The following is an 18,799-nucleotide window of genomic DNA, read 5'->3' on the forward strand; positions in this document are numbered from 1 at the left end:
CCATCTTAAGACTGGGTCAATCAGAACACAAGAGAGCATTTGTCCATTCCCATTGCAACAATAACAAGTATGGCATAAATGATAATGGAATACAGCTGGGAGTTCTGCAAGATACATCTACCTTCTTCAGGCATACGGCAAAGGAAAGATCCAAAACCAATGTGCAGAAATAGTCATTGACAAGAATGCTTTGACAGCCTAGTTGGTAAAAAAAAAAAAATAAGGATCACAAAAGGCTTTAAAGTTGGTGACACCTGTATGTGTGACTGAGTGTGACCATACCAATAAACTTCAAATCCAGTCCAATGACTGATTAGAATCATAGAAACCACACTCAGAGGGCCTAGGAGAAGTGTCTCTAAGAATACAACATATTTATCTGAGTAACTACCCTCCCTGAGAAGGTGTCAGTTTTCAACAAATTAGGCAAATGAAAAGGCAAGAGAAAACAAAATCAAAAGAGACAAAGCAGTCATCAGACTGAAATATAAGACAGGATTTTTTCATAAGTACTGTGATTAAGTTGTTCAACAGTCAAAGGGAAAAGATAGTCAATCTGTAAGATCAGATGGAAAATCTCATCAGAGTAATGAACACTATAAGAAAAGTTTAAAATGGAAAAATGGAAATAGCAGAACTTAAAGAGAAACAAAAAATAATGCCTTCATCAGGTTCATTGGTAGACTTGACACAGCTAAGGAGAGAATCAGTAAAATCAGCCAAAATGAAACAAAGAAAAACCATAAAGTAAGAGAAACAAAAGAAAACACAGTGCCTGGGGATGTTAGAAGATCTCAGTTTTGTGAAGAATGAGAACTTGAGGCCAAGGAGACATTTTAAGAAAGAATACCCAAGAGTGTTCCAAAGTTAATGACAGATATGGAACCACAGACCCAAGAAGCTCAAAACGAAGTAGGATAAATTAAAACAAATGCATACACACAAAATCTCAGGCATACCTTATATTCAAACTGCTGAAAATCAAGTCAAATAAAATACCTTAAAAGAAGCCAGAAGAAAAAAAACATATTACCTATATGGGGATAAGGATAAGGGTTGACTTTCATAAAAACCCAGGCAAACAAAAACATAAGGACATTTTCATGAACTGAAAAAGGGAAGAAAGGGAGCCTATAATTATAATCCAGCAAAATATCATTCAAAAGAGGATGAATACTTTGTGAAACACACAAACAAAACGTAAGGACTTCCATTGTCACTGGATCTAATCTAAAAACCAGTTCTAAATAAAATTTTTCAGGCAGAAGAAACAGTATCGTAAGAAGGTTATATCTACCCCAAAATGCAAAGGATTAGATATGGAGTAAGTCAAGATAAAATGAAAATTATTTCCTTTTTTTAAAAAATTCTGAAAGGTAATAATGTAAAGTAAATATAGTAGAAATATTACGTGTTAATAATATCCATAAAAAGCACTGATGACAATATCCCATAGAATCAGAAAGCTATATGGTTACCAAGCCTTTATGTTAAATATGGAGTGGTATAGTATTATTTGGAAGTTGAATATGACCAATTAAATATATTGCAAAACCACCAGTGTCTTTTAATATTATAAATAATAACTCAGTGCCCTATAGTTTCCCTCAGTTTTGCTGTGAAACTTAAACTGTTCTAAAAAAATAGTCTTTATAAAATTGACATTTGACTTTATCACCTTTTTATATTGCTTTAAGAAACATCTTTTTAAGTGACTGAAGAGACCAGCAAAAAATGAAAAAAAAAAAAAAACTATTTGAAAATACCATATCCGGTAATGACATTTCCCCAGAGTATATAAAAACTATTAATATTCAATCAGAATGAAAAACAATCTAATAAAAAATGGGCAAGATATCTAAGTAGACACTTCACCACAGATAAATAGTTGGCAAATAAGCTCATGAAAAAATATCAATGTAAACAGTCATTAGCAAATTGCAGATGAAATTCACAAGGAAATACCCCTAGAAACCTGTCAGGACGGCTAAAATTCAGAAAATGAAAAAGGGACAACACCAAATTCTGGATATGAAGATGTGGAAATGAGGATATGGAACAACTGAAAATATCATCCGCTTCTGGTACAAATGCAATATTGGGGAAAAGAATTTGACAGCTTCTTTATAAAATAAAATGATGACACAATAATCATCCCCCTAAGCATTTTAAACTAAGTGATCCAAAACCCTGCGTATTGTATAATACCGTTTATATGACCGTTTAAGAAGAGCAAAAATCTAAGAAACAGAAAAGACATGAGAGGAAGCTAGGAATTGGGGGTCAGACACGCGCAAGGGAAGCCTGAAGAAACGTTGGGTGTTGAGGGATCTGTGAATAAGATCATGTGGTGGTGGATGCATGATTATATGCATTTTTTAAAGCCCATACAACTGTCCACCACAGAGTGAATATTACTGTAGGCAAATTAAGAATCAACCAGGATGGGGTCACCTGGGTGACCTCATCTGTTGAGCCGTGGGCTCTTGATTTTGGCTTAGGTCATGATATCATTATTTGTGAGTTTGAGCCCTGTGTGGGGCTTCTGTGCTGACATCTGAGAGCTTGCTTGGGATTCATTCTCTCTCTCTCTCTCTCTCTCTCTCTCTCTCTCTCTCTCCCCCCCTCCTCTTTCTCTCTCAAAATAAACAATAAATAATTCTTAGATAAATGCAAGTGATTCCCAGATGATTTTTCTACATTAGAATTTCTAACTAAGTACATGTGAGAGTAAGAAGGGTCTGCCCTAGAATGAAAGGAAACAAACAAAAGGGTCTAGCATTGAAAGTATGTTTTATGAGGTTGGGTTAATTCTCTTACCAGATTCCACCTATAGCACTTAGCGTGGTAGACAGACTGACTAATGGTCCCTCAAAGACGTCTGTCCGTGCCCTAATCTCTGGAACCTGCAGCCATGTTACATGACAAAAGGGGCTTTGTGGATGGTTATAAGGCTGCTTGCTGCTCAGCTGACCTTAAAGTAGAAAGATTGTCTGGATGGGCCCAGTGTCATCACGTGAACCCCTAAAAGTGGAAGAGAAAGGCAGAAGAATCAGGGAGAGATGAGATTTTAGAAGGATTTGACTTAGCCTTGCTTGTCATGGTCTGTGGAGGGGGAACGTGAGACTGGAGAAAGGCTTTGAGGACCTCATGGGCAAGCTTTCAGCAAGGAAATGGGGCTCTCAGTCCTACAACCACATGAAAGTGAATCTGCAAACAACCTGCATGTTCCCAGAAACAGATTCTCCCTGCGAACTTCTAGAAAGGAACAGGCTCTGCCTGTCCACATTTTGATTTCAGCCTTGTGATACGCAGAACATAGAAACCAGCCAGCTGGTCTTCTGACCAGCAGAACTGTGAGATAATGAAATTGTGTTGTCTCAAATTGCTAAGTGTGTATGTATTTGTGAGGGCAGAAAGGGAAATCGAATACACCCAGTAACAATAGTTCTGCACCATTGGCCATAATGGTGCTCAACAGGGATCTAGAAAACAAACTAAAAATCTCAGAGAAAAATTACAGAGAGAGGGATCTATCAGTCATACTGCCAGTCTGAAATGTGTGCTAATTTTTTAATATAAATCTTTGTCACTCCATTTCTATTATTAGCAAGGTATTTCATAACGATCAATCTTAGTGTGAATACCTGTTAAAGAATCAGGGAATGCCGGATACAAACTCTGGGACAGATGGGGTTTATTCAAATTAATGTTTTAGTCAATGGGTGCCTCACAAGTTGTTCTTGGTGGAAATGCCCTAGACACTACTTTTCTTCTGCTTTTTCCACGAATGTTAAAATGTCTCGAACAGCAAGAAGCAGATGCGTGTCGTTCACCATTTGGGGAAGTCTTTACCACAGGGAACACAGGAAGGGCCACTGTCCAAGGTTAACCTAAATCTCCATCCAGGCGCACTCTAAATAGCATTAGTATTAGAAGTTTCTAAACGTTCCATTCAATTTACCACTTGACAAGTTATATGAGAACTCCCAATCTGTGAAATACTGGCTTCTTATTTTAACAGCAGCTGAGCTCTCTGGGTGGCCAATGCCTGATCTAAGGCAACCGTTTGAATATAGGTACACAGAGCGGGAACGCTGGTGCCAGTCTATGCATTTTGGCAAACGTTTTGATGCATTAATTTTTAAGAGCTAAGGGTAAGTGATGTTCTGTCGGACCACAGAAGAAGAAGGACTTCATGAAAGAGGCCCAGCTCAGTCTTCTTGTATCTATAAGTAAGCAAATGAAAAGTTTTTAAAGACTTCATATAAAAAGACTTGCATCTTAAAACTTCCTTCCCAACAATAATATCAGAAAAGTATCTTAGGGTTAGACCTCAGCACTGAGCTTACAGTCTGCTGGCTTTGGTTTGAACTTTCCATTATCAAGGTCAGCCTGGCTGTCCTGAATTTTACTTCCTTCCCTTCATGGACAAGAGATATGGGTTTAATCTCTCAAATCCGCTTTGCATTTTCGAGCTGACCAGAGCTGTGAGCTCCATAGATTTAGACTCTCAGATTCTGAGGTGAGAAAGTTTGAGCTACACATGACTTTTCCTTGACCTCACCACTCATAGAAGGGCAGTCCTGGAGCTGTCTGGGAATTGTTCTATGGGGTTTAAAGAGAACAGCCAGCTCTCTGAGCAGATGCTATCACTCACAGAGGTTGTTACTTCAACATGAAAACCTTCCTCAACCATGTCCAACGTTTTCCAGTGCAAGCAAGGCTTTGCAATCCTACTAGAACTATAGTTTGAAAAATGGGTTATATTTTGATAATATGAAGGTGTATTTTGTAATATATTTCCTGGTGTTTTCATTCCACTTTTTAATAGTGTTACACTTACAAGTCAAACTTGTAGTTACTTCGTGCATGGGATTTGCCCTCAGAATCTGTCCATAAAGGACCATTTTCCTAGGTTCAGAGTTAGTCCGTCTAACTTATCAAAGGTTTTGTTCCAGTGTTTAGTCTCCTGCTAATGCCCTGACAGTGTTGATGGGCCATGGTGATGTTGACAGGCCACAGAACAGTTCAAATGCAAATGTTTATGTCCTTCCAAAGCACCCATATGGATAGGTACATTGAAAGAGTGTTTTTCCCAGGGGATAGATAATCTCAATATAATCAAAATATTTCATGAGAAAGCATCACAAAGTCAGGCCAAGAGCTTTGATCTTAAGCGGGAATATTGGATATATAAAACAGGATGCAGTGCTTTTACTAAAGAGAAACAAAAGGCATAGCGTTGAGCACATGAGCTGAATAATATTATTGCATGTTTTCTGCCAAGAATGAGCATGGGTAAATGAACTTTAATATGTTCGTTTATGTAAAACACACAAGGCTGCTCATCTCCCCCCCCCCCCACCCCCCACCGGCTCTATGGCACTCTGTTGTGACGGAAGGAATAAAGTCTTTGCACCTGAAAAAGGACGAGAACTTCTTGGTGAAGTTTGCCATCTTGTGGCAAATCTATTAACACAACTTACTGTGGAGGACTCTTCCAACAGCTCAGGATTTAAGATTTATTAGAAAACTTAATGATGCATTAAAATATGTATAATAAGGTTCTGTTTATCCAGAATATTAGAGAAACTGGATCTCCATGTTAGTACTTTAAATAATTTCAAATTACCACAGATACAAATATGTATATCTGTAGGGTACTTTTAGAAGCCCTGTGAGTTAACAGTGCAAGCTCTGCAGACAAAGCGTCTGTATTCAAAGGACAACTCAACCATTTTCTAGCTGTATGGCCTTCTGTACATTAGCTTGCCTCAAGATGCCTCCATTTTGTGATATGCAGAATGGGATTACTTATAGTAACTACCTAGCGTTGAGATGATAATTCAATGTAGCCTGTAACAAATTGAGGAACAGTGCCAGGCAAATGTAATCTCTGTCTCAATATGGTTGTTATTCTTATCCATGGCTTAAATTTTCTGGGATGGTTTTAACTACAGATAATCTATCTTAACAATCAAGATGGAGTGTTTTTCATTCAGAGACCTGAAGGAAAACATGGGAAGATGATATTACTATTTAACAGCTGCACGAGGCTGAAGGTAGGCCAGGTGCTCTTCTAAGTCCCTCCCACATAGGAACTTATGTCATCCTCACAAAGATCCTACAAGCTAGGTGTCACTCTCACCCCATTTTAGACAGGAAATGCAAATGTGGGGAATTTCAGTAGCTTTCTTAAAGTCACAAAGCTAGAAGCCGTAGCGTCAAGATCTAAGCACAGATAACCTTGCACTGTAGTTGTGCTCTTAACCACTGTGCCTCTGGGTATAATTTATACACATAGCGCTTCTGGGTATAATTTATATCTGTGGAAATTAGTAAATATTAGATAGCTACTTGAGCGGCAAAAGAGGGAATAGTCAGTATGCTACGCATCTCTACGTGTTGGTAAATTCCACCAGAATTACCAGATTCTTCAAGCTTCTTAATTCTTCCACTCCTCTCTGGGACATCGACTCCCCATTATCATTTGTTCTTCCCCTGTTTGCTTTTGTTATATTTCATGTTTCAAACGAATGTGTCGAAAGTGCCCTACGACTTAAATTTCCCACTCAAACAGCCTGGTAGTGTATCATGTGTCTGTTTCCTTCTCTTCCTCCTCTCAGAAACTTAGATAAATGAACCTAAAATACTAGCTCAATATTTTCACATCTGTTTTGGAAATACTATATCAGTGGAAACATTCATTCAAACTTTTTACATGAGGCGGTCCGTTGGTGCTCATTGAATAGATGATGAATGAATGTATGCTGTGTTCATACACCTAATTAAGATACTGGGGTTAGGGCAATCAACAATATGAAAAACACTGCATGTTTTAATAACACATGAAGGTTCCAAAAGCATATACATCATCTCACCACGTTCTTATCGTGGTCTTCAATGGTAAGCACAGCAATTGTCATTATCTATATATCACAACTAAGGAAGGAGACTGAAGGCTGTTTGCCTTATTTTTTTTTTAACATAATTTATTTTCAAATCAGCAAACATACAGTGTATAAAGTGTGTTCTTGGTTTCTGGGGTAGATTTCCATGACTCATCACTTACATACAATACCCAATGCTCATCCCTAACAAGTGCCCTCCTCATTGCCCATCACCCATTTCCCCCTCCACCGCCCCATCCGCTCTCAGTTTGTTCTCTGTATTTAAGAGTCCTTATGGTTTGCCTGCCTCCCTCTCTGTTAGTAACTATTTTTTTCCCCTTCCCTTCCCCCATGGTCTTCTGTTGAGTTTCTCAAGATCCACATATGAGTGAAACCATAGGATATCTGTCCTTCTCTGACCATTTGCCTTATAGCCAGGGTGGTCACATGGCTAACTAGAGAAAAGACCAGAATGGAAATCAAGAGCTCTTCAATATATGCTCAATAATGTAGTGCGTGAAAATATAGTTAGGATTGTTCTTATTTCTATTAAGAATAATTTTCTGTCAGTGTTTGTGAGTAGTGTGTTGTTTAAGAGCTATTTTCCAACTTTATGTTTTGTTGCTATTGGGTAAATGCTTTTTCTCTGTTTCATTTCTCTCTCTTATATTCTATATATTGAATATATTTTACCATATTTTCTTTTCTTCTGAGAACAGTCTGCAAAAGTCATGCTCCTCTTTCAACAAGGAAAACAAGTTCTTCTGAGAGGAATAAAGAAAGAATAAGTGGGCTCAAAATGGCTCTTCAGAGTCTGCCTTGGGAGGAAATTGGAAAGTGGGTGGTTAATGGCGAGTAAATTTTACATTTCCAAACACCAGTCACGTTTATCCTTTTACTTACTATATGTTTTGATCTACAGTGATACTTGAAGTATATATTGTAGAAAATGGCTTGTGTGACTGATGTATCAATTACCACAAGGGAATGAACTTTAGTGTTACCAGAAGTTCCAAACAGTAGAATGACTGTGTGGAAACAAAGGGCAGTTTATACATTCAGTCTAAAGAGAGAAAATAACCAGAGAACATTGCTAGGATATCCAATCCACTAACTGACGCCAGCCAGGATGTCATAAAACGTAGACCTACAGTTGGGTATTTCTTAAGATTAGTAATATTTCTTTCATGCCATTCCTGAATGGAAGATGAAATCAGATCAAGTCATGGTTTTAATAGGTGTACATCTGAACACTTTCTCCTTGACAGGGACTCTTTTGTAGTTCTAGCTATATCCCCCCCCCCGGCCCCCACCTTTTGACCTCAGTTTCTTTCCTTCATACTTTAGCATCTTTCCTGTTTGGCTGACTGAAACCCCATAATGGAACAGTTCACTAAGTGATTGGCAAATGATGTTTTGGAGGGCTTTACATTACTGAATACAACTCCTAAAACTTTTCAGCATTTGAAGATTCTGTTAAAAGGATTCCTTAATATTTAACCCCCGTCCAAAAAAAAAAAAAAAAAGTAAATTGTACTTACGTTTTATGGAGGGGACAGAAATTACAATTTAACAAATGTTCTTCAATTTTTTTCAGACCTAGAAAGAAATGAAACAGAAGAATGAATTATAAATGCTTATTACTGTGATTCATGAAACCCTTTTAGGAAAAGCTATAACATCCTGTACCTCATGCTTCCTCAGTGAAAAAAAGAGAGAATTTTGTCAAGAGATTATGTGTGCTAGTATACAATTAGCCTTCATAAATAGGTTATTTTCATCTCTATTTCCACATAATTTTACTCTCATTTAACTGTAGTCAGTTGGCATATTCTCAGGTAAAAAGGTGATACCACTGATCTTTTGTTTTAATGCTTTATTTATTTTGAGAGAGAGAGAGAGGTGGAGAGAGAGGTAGAGAATCCCAGGCAGGTCTGCACTGCCAGCCCAGACCCCAACATAGGGCTTGATCCTACAAATTATGAGATCATGGCCTGAGCAGAAATCAAGAATTGATTGCTTAACTGACTGAACCACCCAAGCGCCCCCAACCTGCAGAACTCTTGAATTGCCAGTTTTTATAACTATTTGATAACTTGCCAGATTAACTAGTCACTAAAGAGTTCCGTTAATATTTAGCACATGCCAACTGTCAAAGAAAAATAAAAGAAAAAAAAAATAAAGAAACAAAATCAAACCCTTTCTTATATATTGATTTCTACAAACAGACGAAGTGATGTGCTTGCCCTGCCAATGGGTAAAAATAAGCTAAGAGCTCATGTGTTGGTACAGTTCGTCACTCAAAGATGATACTGGTTGTTTTCCAGCCTTTGTTTTTCATGTTTGCATACTGGAACCCTGTTTGAGCTGCATATTAGTCACAGGTCATAAAGGGGAAAGGACACATACTTGGATCTTGTGCTTCCAGTATAAAATGCCTATGCTTTGGAGGAATCCACATAGAATTTTATAATATTCGTCAGTCCACAAAAATGCAATGGACCAAAGCAGTGGGATGTATCATGCCAAGAGGAACTCAGGAAAAAAAAATGTGAAAGTGTTTAGTGTATAACTAAACATTTAAAAAATGTTTATGAATACAAATGTATCGTTATTTGGAAAGCTGCCCTGTCACTGATGACACAAAGGACAGTGTTTCAAGAGTTTGCAAGAGTTTAAAATATTACTGATTCAATTAATTGGAGTTAGCTGTTTCAGGTAGCTCATTTGAGGAACATTATCTTTTTCTCTTTCTTTTGAATGTGACTTGAAAATGCCTCAGAAATACAGACACTCTTCTCTGTTCGCTGATTCAAGGTCATAGTGTGGACACGTTTTGTACAGCAAACGAATGCAGCCCAACTGAGCCAAACTGGCTTTCAGGTTATCTCTTAATTGATCTCACACAAGCGTTTTCTCACCTGCTCTCCTCCATTGGAAGTAGACAAGAATAAAATTAAAAATCTTCAAATGACAATAGAATAAATGATGAAAAGTAATAAGACTGGGCTACTCACCAACCATACAATCCCTGAATGTTGGAAACTCTGCATGTGAGGTAAGCCATCTAATCCTTTTCACATATATCAGTATTTCCTTAATATTTACAAAGGATAACGTAAAACACCAGGGACTACATACTAGATTCCGTTGGAACCTCTATCAGTGGTTCTCACAACACGGTCGCTGGAACAGGAGCATCAGCACCACCTAAAAGCACTTTAAAAACACACATTTTCAAGACCCATCCAGACCTATTGAATGAGGAATTCAGGAGACGTGTGTCAGCAGTCTGTGTTTTATCAGGTGCTCCTCTAGGTGATTCTGATGTACAATGAAGTCTGAGAACTACTAGCCTAAATACACTGTATCGATGGTCGTTTTATTAATTATCCCTTTATACCTGTAATTCTGGTATATATATAAAAAAAGCTGTTCCCTTAAACACTTTTTTTTCCTTCATAGGTATGAAAGGGACACGATAAGTTTTCCTATGTACAAACTAATTTCTTTCTTATTATACAAACGTGCTGGCTTTAGCAATTGCTTTCTTTTAAAAAAAAAAATTTGTTTTTACCATTCACTTATCTTTGAAGGACAGAGACAGTGAATAGGGAAGGGGGGAGAGAGAAAGAAAAAGAGAGGAAGAAAGGAAGGGAAGGGAAGAAAAGAAAAGAAAAGAAAAGAAAAGAAAAGAAAAGAAAAGAAAAAAGAAAAGAAAAGAAAAGAAAAGAAAAGAAATCAACCAATCAATTAATCAATCTGAAGCAGGCCCCAGGCTCTGAGTTGTCAGCACAGGGCCCAATGTAGGGCTTGAACCTATGAACTGTGAGATCATGACCTGAGCCGAAGTCAGACGCTTAACCAACTGAGCCACCCAGGTGCCCCAGCAGTTACTTACTAATTCACGATATAGAACTCATTGAACTATCAGGGCATAGTAGAAATAGCCAAAAAGTTCGTGTCAAATGCTCTCCTTCTAAAAATATGCTCCAATATTTTGAAAAGATCTAACCAGCATTAGAAAGGGAGAGGAAGACAGAAAAGGAGACAAGGTGGGTGGGGAGAGAAGAGAGAGTTCGTATTTATCCTAAGAAGTCTCTGATTTCAGAAAATCAAAAGGGCTTTGTGCTGATGAAAAAATGAGTGTCATGGAATATATCATGATAGTACAGCAAACCTTGGAAAGCTAGGGTAAGCCAGATAGCTTACCAGGAAATCTGATTTGGTGTTAGAAGGGTAATCACTATGTTAATGAAAACTTTAAAAAGTGTGTTATAGATTTTACACAGATTACACTAAGGTATCAACAAACACAAAATCATATTACAAATTAAATACTGTCATTTTCCAAAAAGGATTTGAAATAATCAATTAGGAAAAGTAGGTAACTACTAAAGTCTCCAATGTATCCATTTCTTCCGGAAACCAGTACAAGCTTTATGAATTATATTTCCCTATGAAATGCCAAGTACTACGTGTGCAGAAAATAAACTCTCATAAGAATACTTTCATTTTTATTATGACCTATCTCAGATAGGAATTCAGCAGAGCATGAAGGTGATGCTTTTAGGCATCTTTTAAGGGGAGGTCTTTTAAGGTGAGGATTGGTCCCGGCAAGAATACATTTCACAAACTGGGCCCCATTCTTTCTGCAACTATAAGAATCCTGAGAATGTCATTTTCCCCTAGTGGATCCTATCAGGCTCACCTTTCTCTATACCTTTTACCTTCATACAGCCTAATTATCTCAGGTCATGTTTCAGACCACTAGATTTGAAATACAGTGTTCTCGGGGCGCCTGGGTGGCGCTGTTGGTTAAGCGTCCGACTTCAGCCAGGTCATTATCTCAGGGTCCGTGAGTTCGAGCCCCGCGTCGGGCTCTGGGCTGATGGCTCAGAGCCTGGAGCCTGTTTCCGATTCTGTGTCTCCCTCTCTCTCTGCCCCTCCCCCGTTCATGCTCTGTCTCTCTCTGTCCCAAAAAAAAAATAAAAAAAAACGTTGAAAAAAAAATTGAAATACAGTGTTCTCTAAATTCACCTTAAAATATAACTAAAAATTGTTTTCCCCGTTAAAAATATTTTTTCTCCGGAAATTTACTATTGGAAACATAAAAAGTTATTTGAAAATATTTCATTCCATTTGTCTATATATGCAGGGTACCGTTTTTTCCCAAGGTCTGCATGTTATGTATCTGGTAGGTAAAATAACTAAATACAAGTCAGATAAGGAAAAAAACACTGGTATGACTATTTTTTTAAAAAGTCATAGGACATACCATGGAATACCAATGAGTTTGACTAACTGCCATAGACTCCCAGAACTTTCAAGCAGAATGTAGCTTTGGATTCATCTTGTCCTTAACTAAGACGGTAACACAACTCTGTCGTCTTCACCAATGTGCTGCTTCTCTGGGGGATGGACCTAAGAAATGCCCCACGAATACCTTTGTGTCCACCATGGTGTGGGGGGCTGGATATGTTAGCTCTGTTCTAAGGAAAGAATCTAAATTAGCCGAAAGAGAAAGAGGCAGACAACTCTGCAAGGGTTTTCAAAGTTGGCATAGAGCAAAATGGCAGCAAGGAGTATAGGATGGTCCATCCTGTCTGGATGACAAAACAATATGCTTACATTTTTTCCCACTTTAAGAAATAATCAATGCACATCACTGTATAACTTTAAGGTACACATAGGATGGTTTGATTTACGTGTATTGTGAGATGATTATCACAATCAGTTAACATCCATCATCTCACATAAACACAATGAAAAGAAAAATCTCTCCTGGTTATGAGAACTCTTAGGGTCCACTCTCCTAACAGCTTTGCATATTATGCATATGTATTGCATATCATACAGCGCTGTTAGCTGTAGTTATTGTGTTGTCCCCAGTACTTACATATCCTAAAACTGAAAGTTCGTGCCTTTTGACCACCTTTCTCCAATTCCCCATCTCCCCACCCCCTGCTTCTGGTAACCAGAACTCTGATCTCTTTTTCTCTGTGTTTGGTGTTGTTTACTTTTATTAGATTTCACATATAAGTGAGATCATAGAGTTTTAATCTTTCTCTGGCTTACTTCAATTATCATGATGCCTAAAAGGTCCACCCATATTGTCACAAATGATAAGATATCTTTTTTTTGATGAATAATATTCCATTATATGTAGATATATCAAGATACAGATATAGTCTATCTCTCACAACGTCTTTATCTAATTATCTATCCGTAAACAGCTTGTTTCTCTCTCTTGGCTACTGTGAAAAATGAAGCAATGAACATGGGAGAGCAGAAATGTTTTTGAGTCAATGTTTTTGTTTCTTTTGGATATATTCCCAGAAGTGGGCTTGCTGGATCATATGGTAGTTCTATTGTAAATTTTCTAAAAAATGTTTATTTATTTTGAGAGAGAGCAGAGGAGGGCCAGAGAAAGAAAGAGAGAGAGAGAGAGAGAGAGAATATGAATGAATATCCCAAGAATGCTCCATGCTATTAGAGCAGAGTCTGACACAGGGCTCAAACTCATGAACCATGAGATCATGACCTGAGCTGAAATGAACAGTCAGCTGCTTAAATGACTGAGCTGCCCAGAGGCCCCTATTTTTAATTTTTTGAGGAACATCCATACCTTTTTCCAGAATGGCTGCATGAATCTACATTCCCATTAACAGTGCACAAGGGTTCCCTTTTCATCACATCTTTGCCAGAAATTATCTCTTACACTCTTTTTGATAATAGTCATTCTAACAGCTGTGAGGTGGTATCTCATTGGGGTTTCAATTTGCATTTCCCTAATGACTGGTGATATTGAACATCTTTTCATGTACCTGTTGTCCATTCATATGTCTTCATTGGAAAAAAAAAAAAAACATCTATTCATGTTCTCGGCTCACCTTTTGTGTTTTGTTTTGTTTTGTTTGTTCAAAGGGGGTGGGGTTGCTATTAAGCTGTTTGAATTTTTATATATTTTGAATATTAACCCCTTATCAGATATATGGCTTGCAAATATTTTTTTTCCCATTTTGTAGATGGCCTTTTCACTTGGTTGATGGTCCTTTTTCTGTGCAGAAGCTTTTTATTTTGATGTAGTGCCACTTATTTTTTACTGGTTTGCTTCTGTTTTATGTGTCACATCCAAACAACAACAAAAAAATCATCACCAAACCCATGTCAAGGAGATTTATTCCTGTTTTGTTCTATGAGGTTCATAGTTTCAAGTCTTAGATTTGTCTTCCGTGCATTCCTAGTAAATTGTTATGAGTGGTACAAGATAGGGGTCCAGTGTCATTCTTTTCCATGTGACTATCCACTTTTCTCAGCACCATTTACTGAAAAACTGCATTTTCTCCATTGATTATTCTTGGCTTCTTTGTCAAATAATAGTAGACTATATGCTTGGGTTCATTTCTGGGCTCTTAATTCTGTTCCACTGGTTTTTTTGCCTGTTTTTATGCCAATACCATACTGTTTTAATTATTATAGTTTTGGGGTGCGTGGGTGGCGCAGTTGGTTAAGCGTCGGACTTCAGCCAGGTCACGATCTCGCGGTCCGGGAGTTCGAGCCCCGCGTCAGGCTCTGGGCTGATGGCTCGGAGCCTGGAGCCTGTTTCCGATTCTGTGTCTCCCTCTCTCTCTGCCCCTCCCCCGTTCATGCTCTGTCTCTCTCTGTCCCCAAAATAAATAAACGTTGAAAAAAAAATTATTATAGTTTGGTATCAGGAAGTGTGTTGTCTCCTACTTTGTTCTCAGGATTTATTTTATTTTATTAGTATTATTATTATTTTTTTTGCTATTTGGGATTTTTGTGGTTTCATATAAATTTGAGGAATTTTTTTTCTATTGCTGTAAAAAATGCCATTCGAATATCAATAGGGAAAGCATTGAATCTATGGATGGCTTTGATAGTATTGACATTTTCACAAAATTAATTCTTCTAACCCATTAACGTGAGATACTCTTCCATTTGTATCTCTTATTTGATTTCTATCTCAGTGTTTTATAGTCTTCATAGTAGGTATCTTTTACTTCTTGATTAAAACTCATTCCTAAGTATTTTTATTGGTTTTGATACTATTGTAAATGGGACTGACTTCTTTATTTTTTGTTTTACAGAAAATTCTTTGCTAATGTACAGAAATACTACCTATTTTGTATGCGACAACTTTACTAAACTTATGGATTAGTTCTAAGAGTTATTTGATTGAATCTTTCGAATTTTGTATATAAAATCATGTTTATGGTTATCATTTATATCTAACTATATAATCTATATATTTTCTATATAAAATGATGTCTGCAAGTAGAGACAATTTTACTTCTTCCTTTTTAAATTCTGATACCTTTTATTTATTGTTGTTGTCTCATTGCTCATTAGATGTGTCTCAACACGTCTAATACCATGTTGAACAGCAGTGGTAACAGTAGGCAGCTTGTCTTGTTCCTGATCCTAAAGGAAAAACTTGAAATTTTTCACCGTTGTGATGATACTGTTAAACTTGTCATATATGGCCTTTATTATGTTGAGATGTGCTCCTTCTCTGCTCAGAGTATTTATCATGAATGACTGTTAAATTTGTCTAATGCTTGTTCTGCATCTATTGAGATGATCATATGATTGCTTTCATTCTATTGAAGTGATGTATCACACACATGAATGTATCATATATTTCCTTCTCTAGTAGTTTCCTTATTTGACTTTGGCATTGGCATAATGTTCATCTTGTAAAGTGATTTTGGGAGTGTTCCCTCCTCTTCGATTTTTTGGAAAGTTTGAGAAGGATTGGAGTTAACTCTATTTTAAATATTTGGTGAAACTCACGAACGAAGCTATTTGGTCACAGGCTTTTCTTCATTGGGGGGTTATTTTTTTCCTGATTCAATATCCTTAATAGTGATTGCTTATTCAGATATTCTGTGTTGTCCTGATTTGATCTCAGTAAGTTGTATGTTTCTGAGAATGTTTCCGTTTCTTGTAGACTGTCCAGTTTGTTGGTGTATAGTTATTCATGGTAACCTCTTAAAATTCTATTTCTGTGGTATCAGTTGTAATTTTTCACATTTATAATTCTGTTGACTTGGGTCCTCTCTCTCTTTGTCTTGGTTAGTCTAGCAAAGAGTTTGTCAATTTTATTTATTTTTTTTTAAAGAAACATGAGTTTGGTTAATGTTTTTCTACTTTTTCCTGTTCTCTATTGCATCTATCCCTGCTCTTTTACTCTTCCTTTCCTTCAGCTGTCTCTGAACTCAGTTTGTTTCTCTTCCTCTGGTTCCTTAAAATGTAGAGTGAAGATTTTTACTTAGGATCTTTCCTCTTAAGGTACACGCTCATGGCTCTGAACTATGCTTGTAATTTAGATTAGAAATGGAAGGTGAGTAAACCAGAAAAATAGCTGAGTTAGTTACACTCCATGATAGGCCAGCATAAAACCGAAGCAGATGAGCACTGAAATGTGGACGGTATCTTGGTGGCAGCGAGAGGGGACTGGAAATTTTTCTGAGTTTTTTATTTAATTGGTTCAACAATTATGTATTCAGTAACTATGTTGTGCCATTTTAACACAAAATGAAGATCCTGAGACTCTTGAAGCTTACACGCCAGCAAGCTTGCATGATTTATTTGTCTTCAAAATCACTGAACTTGACTATATTTATACTGAAGAAAAGATGACGTTTTCTGAATCAGAAAGATAAGGGCTAAATGTCAGAAATTATATTGAGTTCCAGAGAACAAATTTAAATTTAGATTGTTGTACGTGATATGTTTATGGTATTTGGCACAGCCCTCTACGTAGTAACTACTCCAAAAATGTTAATTCTACTTTTTCTTTAAAGTTTATTTCTTTATTTTCAGAGAGACAGACAGCATGAGTGGGGGAGGGGCAGAGGCAGGGAGACGGAGAATCGCAAGCAGGCTCTGCTCTGTTAGCACAGGGACCAAAGCAGGGCTCGAACTCCTGAGCCATGAGATCATGACCTGAGCTGAAACCAAGAGTCAGACACTTAACTGACTGAGCCACCCAGGCACCCCAATTCTCTCTCCCATCCCTTTAAATAAAACCAAATCTGGGTGTTATTTTTTTTACCAATTTTATTTTTTTATGTTTTATAATTCTTTGTTTTTTGCTTTTTGTTTCATTATTGTCCTTCTCCTTCCCTATTTGAAATTTTTATATTATTTTACTAGTACTTATTTTTTGATTAATAGTAAACCATTAAGGCTAAATGATGAATCATTTAAAGTTCCTTCTGATGAGAGCTTTATCTGCATATCATATTTTTTGATCATTAGAATTGTAAAATATTCAGGATATTTCATTTTTATTATTTTTTCCAAAAAGTTAGGGGACTTTAAGAAGGTTGTCATTGGGGTTCCTGGGTGTCTCAGTTGGTTAAGTGTCCGGCTTTGGCTTAGGTAATGATCTCCTGGTTCGTTAGTTTGAGCCCCGCATTGGTCTCTGTGCTGACAGCTTGGAGTCTGGAGTCAGCTTCAGATTCTGTGTCTCCCTCTCTATTGCTCCCCCTGCTCCTGCTTGTTCTCTCTCTCTCTCTCTCTCTCTCTGTCTCTCTCTCAAAAATAAATAATAAAATGTTTTTTTAAAACGTTGTTATTGGGGCGCCTGGGTGGCGCAGTCGGTTAAGCGTCCGACTTCAGCCAGGTCACGATCTCGCGGTCCGGGAGTTCGAGCCCCGCGTCAGGCTCTGGGCTGATGGCTCAGAGCCTGGAGCCTGTTTCTGATTCTGTGTCTCCCTCTCTCTCTGCCCCTCCCCCGTTCATGCTCTGTCTCTCTCTGTCCCAAAAATAAATAAACGTTGAAAAAAAAATTAAAAAAAAAATAAATAAAAAAAAAAATAAAACGTTGTTATTTATTGGAAAGTGATAAGTTTTTCTCTTATTTAAAAAATTGTTAATGTAATTGCCTTATGTTTCCTTAAAATTTATTGACACTTCCCTTCTATGCTAATTTATATTTAAAATATAATTATTCTATAGACACTCAAAAATGAGTATTGTTCCTACATTTTAGTGTATTTATATACTTCAATCTTATGTATTTATCATTCTAATAATCCTTTTCTCCTGCCCTGTGCATTTGTGTACATTAATCCATTTGATGAGAAATTCAACTTTGTTTTACACTATCCTCTGGTTAGTTTATGGAAACAAAGAACAAAAACAAATATAATAAAAGTGGGGAATTGGAATGAAGCTCTAAGCACAGATAGATTTGTGTACATGTTTATGTGTGTGTTTGCAACTTTGTTGATTCATGACATGCATATAATAGAATTCATTTATTTTAACACAGCTAAATGACTTATGGTAAGTATAAACAGTCATTTGAAATGCAGGTTTTAAATTTTATTGACAGTGCATAACATTATGGAAACAACAGTCCATTTTATCTTGTATTTAAATGCATATTCTGTAATATTACATATTCTGTTAACGATTCCACATGATGAAAGTTCTGTTCAGTATGACATATAAAGAGGTTTTGACAGGGTAATGTTATATGCAAATATTTAGGGGATTTAATAAAAATAAATACCTGTCTTCAACAAATACAGTGAGTAACCTGACTTAGTCTACTTAATTCCAAATAAGCTATCTAGGAAAATTAATATCTCAAACATGTTTCAGCTCAATATAGAAATATTTTTTAAATCTCTTTTTAATGTTTCTTTGTTATTGAGAGACACACAGTGCGGGTGGGGGAGGGGCAGAGAGAGAGGGAGACAGAATCCGAAGCAGTCTCCAGGCTCTGAGCTGTCAGCACAGAGCCTGATGTGGGGCTCGAACCTATGAACCACAAGATCATGACCTAAGTCAAAGTCGGACACTTAACCAACTGAACCACCCCGGTGTCCCAGAGATATTTTTATTAAAATAACAGAATTCAATATGGA

This window comes from Lynx rufus, unplaced genomic scaffold (genome assembly GCF_022079265.1).
Source record: "Lynx rufus isolate CCGP_SWC_20201006 ecotype Redwood Valley unplaced genomic scaffold, mLynRuf1.p SCAF_4, whole genome shotgun sequence".
NCBI classification, from domain to species: Eukaryota; Metazoa; Chordata; class Mammalia; order Carnivora; family Felidae; genus Lynx; species Lynx rufus.